The sequence below is a fragment of the Oncorhynchus keta genome, chromosome 20 (genome assembly GCF_023373465.1).
Source record: "Oncorhynchus keta strain PuntledgeMale-10-30-2019 chromosome 20, Oket_V2, whole genome shotgun sequence".
NCBI lineage: Eukaryota > Metazoa > Chordata > Actinopteri > Salmoniformes > Salmonidae > Oncorhynchus > Oncorhynchus keta.
The window spans coordinates 9,120,121-9,133,828 of record NC_068440.1 but is presented as its reverse complement, the minus strand read 5'-3'; the positions used below and the strand labels follow the sequence as shown (position 1 = coordinate 9,133,828).

Below are 13,708 nucleotides of genomic sequence, written 5' to 3'. Positions count from 1 at the left end.
TTTATTGAAAATAAATGTACAGTTGAAGTCAGAAGTTTACATACACCTTAGCCAAATACAGTGGGGCAAAAAAGTATTTAGTCAGCCACCAATTGTGCAAGTTCTCCCACTTAAAAAGATGAGAGGCCTGTAATTTTCATCATAGGTACACTATAACAGACAAAATGAGAAAAACAATCCAGAAAATCACATTGTAGGATTTTTTAATGAATTTAATTGCAAATTATGGTGGAAAATAAGTATTTGGTCACCTACAAACAAGCAAGATTTCCTGTAACTTCTTCTTTAAGAGGTTCCTCTGTCCTCCACTCGTTACCTGTATTAATGGCACCTGTTTGAACTTGTTATCAGTATAAAAGACACCTGTCCACAACCTCAAACAGTCACATTCCAAACTCCACTATGGCCAAGACCAAAGAGCTGTCAAAGAACACCAGAAACAAAATTGTAGACCCGCACCAGGCTGGGAAGACTGAATCTGCAATAGGTAGGCAGCTTGGTTTGAAGAAATCAACTGTGGGAGCAATTATGGAAGACATACAAGACCACTGATAATCTCCTCGATCTGGAGCTCCACGCAAGATTTCACCCCGTGGGGTCAAAATGATCACAAGAACGGTGAGCAAAAATCCCAGAACCACACGGGGGACCTAGTGAATGACCTGCAGAGAGCTGGGACCAAAGTAACAAAGCCTACCATCAGTAACACACTACGCCGCCAGGGACTCAAATCCTGCAGTGCCAGACATGTCCCCTGCTTAAGCCAGTACATGTCCAGGCCAGTCTGAAGTTTGCTAGAGAGCATTTGGATGATCCAGAAGAAGATTGGGAGAATGTCATATGGTCAAATGAAAACAAAATAGAACTTTTTGGTAAAAACTCAACTCGTCGTGTTTGGAGGACAAAGAATGCTGAGTTGCATCCAAAAAACACCATACCTACTGTGAAGCATGGGGGTGGAAAGTTCATGCTTTGGGGCTGTTTTTCTGCAAAGACACCAGGACGACTGATCCGTGTAAAGGAAAGAATGAATGGGGCCATGTATCGTGAGATTTTGAGTGAAAACCTTCTTCCATCAGCAAGGGCATTGAAGATGAAACGTGGCTGGGTCTTTCAGCATGACAATGATCCCAAACACACCGCCCGGGCAACGAAGGAGTGGCTTCGTAAGAAGCATTTCAAGGTCCTGAAGTGGCCTAGCCAGTCTCCAGATCTCAACCCCATAGAAAATCTGTGGAGGGAGTTGAAAGTCTGTGTTGCCCAGCAACAGCACCAAAACATCACTGCTCTAGAGGAGATCTACATGGAGGAATGAGCCAAAATACCAGCAACAGTGTGTGAAAACATTGTGAAGACTTACAGAAATAAGTTGACCTCTGTCATTGCCAACAAAGGGTATATAACAAAGTATTGAGATACATTTTTGTTATTGACCAAATACTTATTTTCCACCATAATTTGCAAATAAATTCATAAAAACTCCTACAATGTAATTTTCAGGATTTTTCCCCCTCCTTTTTCTGTCATAGTTGAAGTGTACCTATGATGAAAATTACAGGCCACTCTCATCTTTTTAAGTGGGAGAACTTGCACAATTGGTGGCTGACTAAATACTTTTTTGTCCCACTGTACATTTAAACTCAGTATTTCACAATTCCTGAAATTTAATCCAAGTAAAAATTCCCTACCTTAGGTCAGTTATGATCACCACTTTATTTGAATAATGTGAAATGTCAGAATAATGGTAGAGAGAATTATTTACTTCAGCTTTGGTTTCTTTCATCACATTCCCAGTGAGTCAGAAGTTTACATACACTCAATTAGTATTTGGTAGCATTGCCTTTAAATTGTTTAACTTGGGTCAAACGTTTCGGGTAGCCTTCCACAAGCTTCCCACAATAAGTTGGGTGAATTTTGGCCCATTCCTCCTGACAGAGCTGGTGTAACTGAGTCAGGTTTGTAGGCCTCCTTGCTCGCACACACTTTTTCAGTGCTGCCCATAGCTTTAACTTCCTGACTAATGTCTTGAGATGTTGCTTCAATATATCCACAGAATTTTCCAACCTCATGATGCCATCTATTTTGTGAAGGGCACCAGTCCCTCCTGCAGCAAAGCACCCCCACAACATGATGCTGCCACCCCCGTGCTTCACGGTTGGGATGGTGTTCTTCGGCTTGCGAGCATCCCCCTTTTCCTCCAAACATAACAATGGTCATTATGGCCAAACAGTTATATTTGTGTTTCATCAGACCAGAGGACATTTCTCCAAAAAGTACGATCTTTGTCCCCATGTGCAGTTGCAAACCGTAGTCTGGGTTTTTTATGGCGGTTTTGGAGCAGTGGCTTCTTCCTTGCTGAGCGGCCTTTCAGGTTATGTCAATATAGGACTCGTTTTACTGTGGATATAGATACTTTTGTACCGGTTTCCTCCAGTATCTTCACAAGGCCCTTTGCTGTTGTTCTGAGATTGATTTGCACTTCTCGCACTAAAGTATGTTCATCTCTAGGAGACAGAACGCATCTCCTTCCTGAGCGGTATGACGGCTGCGTGGTCCCATGGTGTTTATACTTGCGTACTATTGTTTGTACAGATAAACGTGGTACCTTCAAGCGTTTGGAAATTGGTCCCAAGAATGAACCAGACTTGTGGAGGTCTACAATTTTTTCTGAGGTTTTGGCATTCATTGTTACTCCCCTGTTACTCCCTGTAATTACGGACTGCAATTACCACCAGTTACATGTTGTTATTACAGTGTAACTATTAATAATTGCAAGTAATTACAATACTTGTTACAGTGTAATTACACTGTTTAAAATGAAGTATTACCAAATATTTTAATTGGTAAATGCACTTTTGACCCTCTAATAGTTGCTTCAGTATTTGGAGTCTGAGGCTCTGTGATATCAGTCAATCCGTCACAGTGCCTTTCTCTTCATATTTGCTCTGTTACTGAGCTGGATGTGCCCAACCCGTGCCTGCTGATGACACAAACATCTATGTTGTTGCCTGAGCCCAGGTTTAAAAAAATATATATATATTTTACCTTTATTTAACTAGGCAAGTCAGTTAAGAACAAATTCTTATTTTCAATGACGGCCTAGGAACAGTGGGTTAACTGCCTGTTCAGGGGCAGAACGACAGATTTGTACCTTGTCAGCTCGGGGATTTGAACTTGCAACCTTCCAGTTACTAGCCCAACACTCTAACCACTAGGCTACCCTGCTGCCCCGTTTCATGATGCTATACCAAAGGCAAGCTACTCACTGCTAGTTGGAATTCCAAACATTCATTCGTTGCATCAAACAAAAGTACAAAAACACACAATGGACTGTGGTAAGTGTAAACAGTCACCTTTTATACATCCGATTCGTCGTTATGTAGAACACTCTGCTGTCATGGAAACGTTATGGTATATGACGACGAGGTACACGTCATTCCACTTTTCAGCTGTCCTCACTGTCCTTCAGTGAAAGCTCTCCTTTCTCTGCTTCTGTTCTGTGAGAAACAGACCGACAAAATAAAGACAGATACAATTGGGTTGACGGACATAGAAACAGACGGACCTCATGCTGTATCTGGTGCTGCTGTGTCATGGAGGGGTTGGAACCACCATCATCAGAGACTAACACAAAACAGAGGGAGCCAACAAGTTAGACTTGTTAAAACGCTGTATTAAGCATCACACCAACCTGCACCAGGTTCAAACACTATGTTCCCAAGACGGGCTACTCCAGGCTATTCCAGGCTACTGCAACTCCATGTATTCAATGCCATAATGGCACACTGAGACAGCATGAGAAATAATGTACCTCGTCACATAAGTACAAAATTCCACATAATAAACCCAGCTACGCTGACGAGGGCTGGGAGGATGACAGCCAACACTACTGCAATGATGATGGGGCCAGATCCTGGAGTTTATGAACACACACAGTGAATGTTATTGTAAATAATGTAGGGGCAGGGTGGGTAGCCTAGTGGTTAGAGCGTTGGACAAGTAACTGAAAGGTTGCAAGTTTGAATCCCGAGCTAACACGGTACAAATATGTCGTTCTACCCCTGAACAGGCAGTTAACCCGCTGTTCCTAGGCCGTCATTGAAAATAAGAATTTGTTCTTAAGTGACTTGCCTAGTAAAATAAAGGTTAAAAAAATTCCCTGTCATATTGTAAGATACGATTAATCTTACCACTGTTTGTTTTATATCACATATTGATCCAGTTTGATGGTGGTGTTTTCTTCGTGTTCAACCACACAGGTTGAGTTGTTTTGCCAATCCTCAGATTCCATTGTGAGTCGAATACTTTTCTGGAAGGTTCCATCTCCATTAAGGAGTCTCTCCTTACGCCACATCCTTATGGTGATCTTGTCCGTCTTTCTGCCAGAGCACCATGACTCCACTGGGGTAGAAACCTGTCGCGTGGCAGGTCACTGGAGAGGAGGGTCTTCTGGAACAGAAGTGGTGATCATTGGTGAGATCGTTGGTGTTGTTGTTCCACTTCTGTTTGACGGTGTCTGCCGACGCTAGGGAGACTATCCAACTCATGTTGTCAATGTCCAATAAAATGAAATCCTCACCATCGTATCCATAGTGGTGGAAATAATATTTTGAGTTCAGTCTCATCATTCCACTCACGGCCGTGCAAGTTCTGGATTGTGTGACCACCCGAGAGAGTGAGAGGAGGAAAACAAGAACGATAGAGCGGTCTGTGTACGGTAATTAGTGTGTGTGCGTGTATGCACATGTGCTGATGTGTGTGTTCATATGTACATTCTGTTTCCTTTTGATTGGGTTTGGCTGAACTGCTTCATTGTGAACGTAATGTTTTTTGAAGCCTTCATATTGGTTAATCAGGGGCTCAACCCCTCCAATCCCCTGGGGCGGCAGGGTAGCCTAGTGGTTAGAGTGTTGGACTAGTAACCGAAAGTGAGTGATTAAATTAAGATACTACATTTGTAGGACTCCAGCGGAACAAGAGAATGAAGAACATAATTTATTTATCAGTTAAGATGAGATTCGATGTTAGTGCTGGGTTGAACAACATAACTCTATTCTTTCTTTAATTATTCTCTCCATCATGTCAAGCAATCAGGGTCATAACCTGTTAAAGTTGAACCATTATGCATGAATCTTTAACGAGTGACAGAACGGTACATGAAACAACTTCTGTTGTTCAGTAAAGATAATAAGGACTAATTAAGATGGGTTTATTAATTCAATTATTTTCATGTTCATGTCGATAATGCCATATTGAGTTTCATACTGTCTGATATGCACTGTTTTATATGTTATGTCCCTGATAGGTTGCCATAGATGACTGCTGGGTATGACGCTGCAGGTGAAATTAAAACACACCAGTGGTAGAATTATGATCCAATAGGAGATGAAAGAAGTACAATGTCATCAAGGAGAATTGAGAGGAAAAAAAGTTTAAATATAAATGATTCATTATTGAGATGTTTTAATTGTTATAATGATGAATAAATAACATTACGTCATGTTTATAGTTATATACAGCACAAAATAAATAACATTATATCTTGTGTGATATATATAGGCCTGACTAACAGCCTACACCAGTTCACTCGTCTTTCTCCAGTAGACAACTGGTCATTCAAATCCTGTCTGACTTACGGGTCTGGCTTGTCCACCATGTTAGTTCCCATGGGTGAACTATAATGAGGGTTGTAGATATGTGTTTTATTTTTCATACACGTATGATTAGTGATGACAGTAACTGTGTCTTAACAGCCATGTTGGTGACTGATCTGAGGGGTCAAAGGTCAAGTAACTAGATGAGCTGTGAGGGCTACTGTATAGTCTATGTACCAGAGAATGAATGGGGAGGGTATCTAATGAAGTGTGATGTGTAGTATGAAACGTCTATCCGTTCACAGTAACAAACACTCTTTAGCACTACAGCATGTGACCAGGGTAAATGTTCTGTTTGGCTGCTGTAAGTTAGAAACCATTTTTTTTTGTTAATCGACGTATATACACATTTATGATTGTAATACTCAACCTAAGAACTCTACAGAAAAATAAATAACAGAACATATAAATAATAACCTCCTCCAACATACAGTGCATTTGGAAAGTATTCAGACCCCTGGACTTTTTTCCACATTTTGTTACGTTACAGCCTTATTCTAAAATGTATTACAAAATAATAATAATCCGAATCAATCTACACCCAATACCCCATAATGACAAAGCAAAAACAATGTGTTTTTTTTTATTTTTCAAATGTATAAAAAAAACTGAAATATCACATTTACATAAGTATTCAGACCCTTTACTCAGTACTTTGTTGAAGCACCTTTGGCGATTACAGCCTAGAGTCTTCTTGGGTATGATACTACAAGCTTGGCACACCTGTATTTGGGGAGTTTCTCCCCTTCTCTGCAGATCCTTCTCAAGCTCTGTCAGGATGGATGGGGAGAGTTGCTGCACAGCTATTTTCAGGTCTCTCCAGAGATGTTCGATCGGGTTCAAGTCGGAGTCTGGCTGGGCCACTCGAGCACACCCAGAGACTTGTCCCAAAGCCACAACTGCATTGTCTTGGCTATGTGCTTAGGGTCGTTGTCCTGTTAGAAGGTGAACCTTCACCCCAGTCTGAGGTCCTGAGCGCTCTGGAGCAGGTTTTCATCAAGGATCTCTGTACTGCTCCGTTCATCTTTCCCTCCATACCGACTAGTCTCCCAGTCCCTGCCACTGAAACACATCCCCACAGCATGATGCTGCCACCACCATGCTTCACAGTGGGGATGGTGCCAGGTTTCCTCCAGATGTGATGCTTGGCATTCAGGCCAAAGAGATGAATCTCGGTTTCATCAAATCAAATCGTATTTGTCACTGTCACGCCTTGGTCTTAGTATTTTGTGTTTTCTTTAATTATTTGTTCAGGCCAGGGTGTGACATGGGTTTATTGTGTTGTCGTATTGGGGTTTAGTAGGTATTGGGATTGCGGCAGAGTAGGGGTGTCTAGCATAGGCTTGGCTGCCTGAGGCGGTTCTCAATCAGAGTTAGGTGATTCTCGTTGTCTCTGATTGGGAACCATATTTAGGTAGCCTGGGTTTCACTGTGGGTTGGTGGGTGATTGTTCCTGTCTCTGTGTTAGTTGTCACCAGACAGGCTGTATTGGTTTTCACGTTCCGTTTGTTGTTTTTGTATATTTATAGTTATTTCATGTATCGTCATTTCTTCATTAAAGAACATGAGTAACCACCACGCTGCATTTTGGTCCGCTTCTCCTTCAACAGACGAACGTCGTTACAGTCACATGCACCGAATACAAGTAGACCTTACAGTGAAATGCTTACTTTACAAGCCCTTAGCCAACAATGCAGTTTTGAGGAAATATTTACAAAAGTAAAAGAGATAAGAATGACAAATAATTAAAGAGCGGAAGTAAATAACAATAGTGGGGCTAAATACAGACCAGAAAATCTTGTTTCTCATGGTCTGAGAGTCTTTAGGTGCTTTTTTGACAAACCTGCGGGCTGTCATGTGCCTTTTTTACTGAGGAGTGGCTTCCATCTGGCCACTCTACCATAAAGGCCTGATTGGGTGGGTGGCCAGCTCTAGGAAGAGTCTTGGTGGTTCCAAACTTTTTCCATTTCAGAATGATGGAGACCATTGTGTTCTTCGGGATCTTCAAAGCTGCAGACATTTGTTGGTACCCGTACCCAGATCTGTGTCTCGACACAATCCCTTCGACCTCATGGCTTGGTTTTTGCTCTGACATGCACTGTCAACTGTGGGACCTTATATAGACAGGTGTGTGACTTTTCAAATCATGTCCAATCAATTGAATTTACCACAGGTGGACTCCAATCAACTTGTAGAAACATCTCAAGGATGATCAATGGAAACAGGATGCACCTGAGCTCAATTTAAAGTCTCATAGCAAAGGGTCTGAATACTTATGTAAATAAAGTATTTCTGTTTTTCATTTTTAATACATTTGCAAAAAAATGTAAAAATCTGTTTTTGCTTTGCCATTATGGGGTATAAGGCTTTAACGTAACAACATTTTGAAAAAGTAAAGTGGTCTGAATACTTTCCGAAGGCACTGTATCCTAGAGCCAGTCGGTTTCTGCTCTCTTTCCAACTCCTTGGCATGATAGCACAAACCTACTAACACTCAGGCCACCTCCAAGGTGTCTGTTAAAAAACTGTAAAGATCTGAGAAAATAATTTGTATAGCAATGTTAATTGCACATTGGATTTTTTTCTCATTTTGTCTGTCATAGTTGAAGTGTACCTATGATGAAAACTACAGGCCTCTCTCATCTTTTTTAAGTGGGAGAACTTGCACAATTGGTGGCTGACTAAATTATTTTTTGCCCCACTGTATATCAATGAATTGGCAAGGGCACTAGAACAGTCTGCAGCACCCGGCCTCACCCTACTAGAATCTGAAGTAAAATTGGGTTTTTGATCGTTCAGTTTTTGGGAAGGAGGCTTCCAGGGCCCTGGCTTCCCTATGTCAAGGTGATCGATCCATAACGGATTACTCTATAGAGTTTCGCACTCTTGCTGCCTCCAGTGACTGGAACGAGCCGGCGTTGCTCGCTCGTTTTCTGGAGGGACTCCACGCTGAGGTTAAGGATGAGATTCTCTCCCGGGAGGTTCCTTCCAGCGTGGATTCTTTGATTGAACTCGCCATCCGCATAGAACGACGGGTAGATCTTCGTCACCGAGCTCGTGGAAGAGAGCTCGCGTTAACAGTGTCCCCCTCTCCGCATCACTACCATCTCCCCCACTGGCTCAGGTGTTGAGCCCATGCAGCTGGGAGGTATTCGCATCTTGACTAAGGAGAGGGAACGGAGAATCACCAACCGCCTCTGTCTCTATTGCGGTTCTGCTGGACATTTTGTCATTTCATGTCCAGTAAAAGCCAGAGCTCATCAGTAAGCGGAGGGCTACTGGTGAGCGCTACTACTCAGGTCTCTCCATCAAGATCCTGTACTACCTTGTCGGTCCATCTACGCTGGACCGGTTCGGCAGCTTCCTGCAGTGCCTTGATAGACTCTGGGGCTGAGGGCTGTTTTATGGACGAAGCATGGGCTCGGGAACATGACATTCCTCTCAGACAGTTAGGGGAGCCCACGGCCATGTTCGCCTTGGATGGTAGTCCTCTTCCCAGTATATTATGTGAAACACTACCTTTAACCATTACATCATTACATTTAAGTCATTTAGCAGACGCTCTTATCCAGAGCGACTTACAAATTGGTGCATTCACCTTATGACATCCAGTGGAACAGCCACTTTACAATAGTGCATCTAAATCTTTTAAGAGGGGGGTGAGAAGGATTACTTTATCCTATCCTAGGTATTCCTTAAAGAGGTGGGGTTTCAGGTGTCTCCGGAAGGTGGTGATTGACTCCGTGTCCTGGCGTCGTGAGGAGTGTGTTCCACCATTGGGGAGCCAGAGCAGCGAACAGTTTTGACTGGGCTGAGTGTACTTCCTCAGTGGTAGGGAGCGATGGATGAACGCAGTGCCCTTGTTTGGGTGTAGGGCCTGATCAGAGCCTGGAGGTACTGAGGTGCCGTTCCCCTCACAGCTCCGTGAAGCACCCTCACAGTATCTGGTAACCATAGTGAGACCATTTCTTTTTTGATTTTTCGTTCACTTTTACACCTGTTGTTTTGGGTCATCCCTGGCTAGTGTGTCATAATCCTTCTATTAATTGGTCTAGTAATTCTATCCTATCCTGGAACGTTTCTTGTCATGTGAAATGTTTAATGTCTGCTATCCCTCCTGTTTCTTCTGTCCCCTCTTCACAGGAGGAACCTGGTGATTTGACAGGGGTGCACGGTCTTCAGTCGGTCCAGAGCCACCTCCCTTCCTCCTCACCGGTCGTATGATTGTAGTATTGATCTCCTTCCGGGGACCACTCCCCCCGGGGTAGACTATACTCTCTGTCGGCTCCCGAACGTAAGGCTCTCGAAGATTATCTGTCTGTTGCTCTCGACGCCCGGTACCGTTGTGCCTTCTTCCTCTCCCGCCGGAGCGGGGTTTTTTTGTTAAGAAGAAGGACGGTACCCTGCGCCCCTGCGTGGATTATCGAGGGCTGAATGACATAACGGTTAAGAACCGTTATCCGCTTCCCCTTATGTCGTCAGCCTTCGAGATTCTGCAGGGAGCCAGGTTCTTTACTAAGTTGGACCTTCGTAACGCTTACCATCTCGTGCGCATCAGGGAGGGGACGAGTGGAAAACGGCGTTTAACACTCCGTTAGGGCATTTTGAATAGCGGGTTCTGCCGTTCGGTCTCGCTAATGCTCCAGCTGTCTTTCAGGCATTAGTGAATGATGTACTGAGAGACATGCTGAACATCTTTGTTTTCGTTTACCTTGACGATATCCTGATTTTTCACCGTCACTCCAGATTCATGTTCAGCACGTTCGACGTGTTCTCCAGCGCCTTTTAGAGAATTGTCTTTATGTGAAGGCTGAGAAGTGCGCTTTTCATGTCTCCTCCGTCACATTTCTCGGTTCTGTTATTTCCGCTGAAGGCATTCAGATGGATCCCGCTAAGGTCCATGCTGTCAGCGATTGGCCCGTCCCTAAGTCACGTGTCGAGTTGCAGCGCTTTCTCGGTTTCGCGAATTTCTATCGGCGTTTCATTCGTAATTTCGGTCAAGTGGCAGCTCCTCTCACAGCCCTTACTTCTGTCAAGACGTGCTTTAAGTGGTCCGTTTCCGCCCAGGGAGCTTTTGATCTCCTCAAGAAGCGTTTTACATCCGCTCCTATCCTTGTTACTCCTGACGTCACTAAACAATTCATTGTCGAGGTTGACGCGTCAGAGGTGGGCGTGGGAGCCATTCTGTCCCAGCGCTCCCATTCTGACGATAAGGTCCATCCTTGCGCGTATTTTCTCATCGCCTGTCGCCGTCGGAACGTAACTATGATGTGGGAAACCGCGAACTGCTCGCCATCCGCTTAGCCCTAGGCGAATGGCGACAGTGGTTGGAGGCGACCGTTCCTTTTGTCGTTTGGACTGACCATAAGAACCTTGAGTACATCCGTTCTGCCAAACGACTCAATGCGCGTCAGGCTCGTTGGGCGTTGTTTTTCGCTCGTTTCGAGTTCGTGATTTCTTATCGTCCGGGCACTAAGAACACCAAGCCTGATGCTTTATCCTGTCTCTTCAGTTCTTCTGTAGCCTCTACCGACCCCGAGGGGATTCTCCCTGAAGGGCGTGTTGTCGGGGTTGACTGTCTGGGGAATTGAGAGACAGGTAAAGCAAGCACTCACTCACACTCCGTCGCCGCGCGCTTGTCCTAGTAACCTTCTTTTCGTTCCCGTTTCTACTCGTCTGGCCGTTCTTCAGTGGGCTCACTCTGCCAAGTTAGCTGGCCACCCCGGCGTCGGGGTACGCTTGCTTCTATTCGCCAGCGGTTTTGGTGGCCTACTCAGGAGCGTTACACGCGCCGTTTCGTGGCTGCTTGTTCGGATTGCGCGCAGACTAAGTCAGGTAACTCTCCTCCTGCCGGTCGTCTCAGACCGCTTCCCATTCCTTCTCGACCATGGTCTCACATCGCCTTAGACTTTATTACCGGTCTGCCTTCGTCAGCGGGAAGACTGTTATTCTAACGGTTGTCGATAGGTTCTCTAAGGCGGCTCATTTTATTCCCCTCGCTAAGCTTCCTTCCGCTAAAGAGACGGCACAAATCATCATTGAGAATGTGTTCAGAATTCATGGCCTTCCGTTAGACGCCGTTTCAGACAGAGGTCCGCAATTCACGTCTCAGTTTTGGAGGGAGTTTTGTCGTTTGATTGGGGCTTCCGTCAGTCTCTCTCCGGGTTTCATCCCCAGTCTAATGGTCAAGCAGAACGGGCCAATCAGACTATTGGTCGCATCTTACGCAGTCTTTCTTTTCAAAACCCTGCGTCTTGGGCAGAACAGCTCCCCTGGGCAGAATACGCTCACAACTCGCTTCCTTCGTCTGCGACCGGGCTATCTCCTTTTCAGAGTAGCCTTGGGTACCAGCCCCTCTGTTCTCGTCCCAGCTCGCCGAGTCAGCGTTCCCTCCGCTCAGGCTTTTGTCCAACGTTGTGAGCGCACCTGGAGGAGGTCAGGTCTGCACTTTGCCGTTATAGGGCGCAGACTGTGAGCCGCCAATAAGTGTAGGACTAAGAGTCCTAGGTATTGTCGCGGTCAGAGAGTATGGCTTTCCACTCGTAACCTTCCCCTTACGACAGCTTCTCGCAAGTTGACCCCGCGGTTCATTGGTCCGTTCCGTATTTCTCAGGTCGTTAATCCTGTCGCAGTGCGACTTCTTCTTCCGCGACATCTTCGTCGCGTCCACCCAGTCTTCCATGTCTCCTGTGTCAAGCCTTTTCTTCGCGCCCCGTTCGTCTCCCCCCCCGTCCTTGTCGAGGCGCACCTATCTACAGGGTCCGGAAGATTATGGACATGCGTTCTCGGGGACGTGGTCACCAGTACTTAGTGGATTGGGAGGGTACGGTCCTGAGGGAGAGGAGTTGGGTTCCATCTCGGGACGTGCTGGACCGTTCGTTGATCGATGATTTCCTCCGTTGCCGCCAGGGTTCCTCTCGAGTGCGCCAGGAGGCGCTCGGTGAGTGGGGGTACTGTCATGTATTGTCATATATTGTCATGTCTTGTCCCTGTGCTTTCTCTTCTATTCGTTTCCCCTGCTGGTCTTATTAGTTTTTTCCCTCTCTCTATCCCTCTCTCTCTCTATTGTTCCGTTCTGCTCCCAGCTGTTCCTCATTCTCCTAACGACCTCGTTTACTCTTTCACACCTGTCCCCTATTTTGCCCTCTGATTAAGTCTCTATTTCTCTCTCTGTTTCTGCTTCTGTCCTTGTCGGATCCTTGTTTGCTGTGCTGTGTTCTTGTGCCGTCCTGTCGTGTTTTGCCTTCATCAGATGCTGCGTGTGAGCAGGTGTCTCTGTCAGCTACGGCCTGCGCCTACCCGAAGGGACCTGCAGTCTGTGGCCGCTTATCCTGTTATTCCCCTCTACAAACTAGAGGATTTCTGTTATCCCCGTTTGGACATTTCCTGTTAAGGATTCAGGATTTGTTATTTTCTGTTTGGACTTGAATAAACTCAGTTTCTGTTAAGTAGCTTTTGGGTCCTCACTCACCTGCATAACAAAAATGTCTACTGTTTGCTGATGATCTGGTGGTTCTGTCACCAACCAATGAGGGCCTACAGCAGCACCTAGAACTTCTGCACAGATTCAGCCAGACAGAAAATCTCAATAAGACCAAAAATAATGGTGTTCCAAAAAGGTCCTGTCACCAGGACCACAAATAAATATTCCATCTAGACACCGTTGTCTAGAGCGCACAAAAAACTATACCACGGCCTAAACATCAGCACTACAGGTAACTTCAACAAAGCTGTGAATGAGCTGAGAGACAAGGGCAAGAAGGGCCTTCTATGCCATCAAGGGACATCAAATTTGACATACCAATTAGGATCTGGCTAAAAATACTTGAATCAGTTATAGAACCCATTGCCCTTTAAGGTTGTGAGGTCTGGGGTCCGCACCAACCAAGAATTCACAAAATGGGACAAACACCAAATTGAGACACTGCATGTAGAATTCTGCAAAAATATCCTCAGTGTACAACGTAAAACACCAAATAATGCATGCAGAGCAGAATTAGGCCGATACCGCTAATTATCCAAATCCAGAAAAGAGACGTTAAATTATGCAACCA

The 13,708-nt window shown here is 44.9% G+C and overlaps 1 pseudogene; it reads right to left on the bottom strand.

Annotated features, from left to right (window-relative positions):
- Nucleotides 1-3,815: 3,815 nt before the first annotated feature.
- LOC127909804 (BOLA class I histocompatibility antigen, alpha chain BL3-7-like) lies at nt 3,816-12,309 on the bottom strand (annotated as a pseudogene).
- Nucleotides 12,310-13,708: the final 1,399 nt, after the last annotated feature.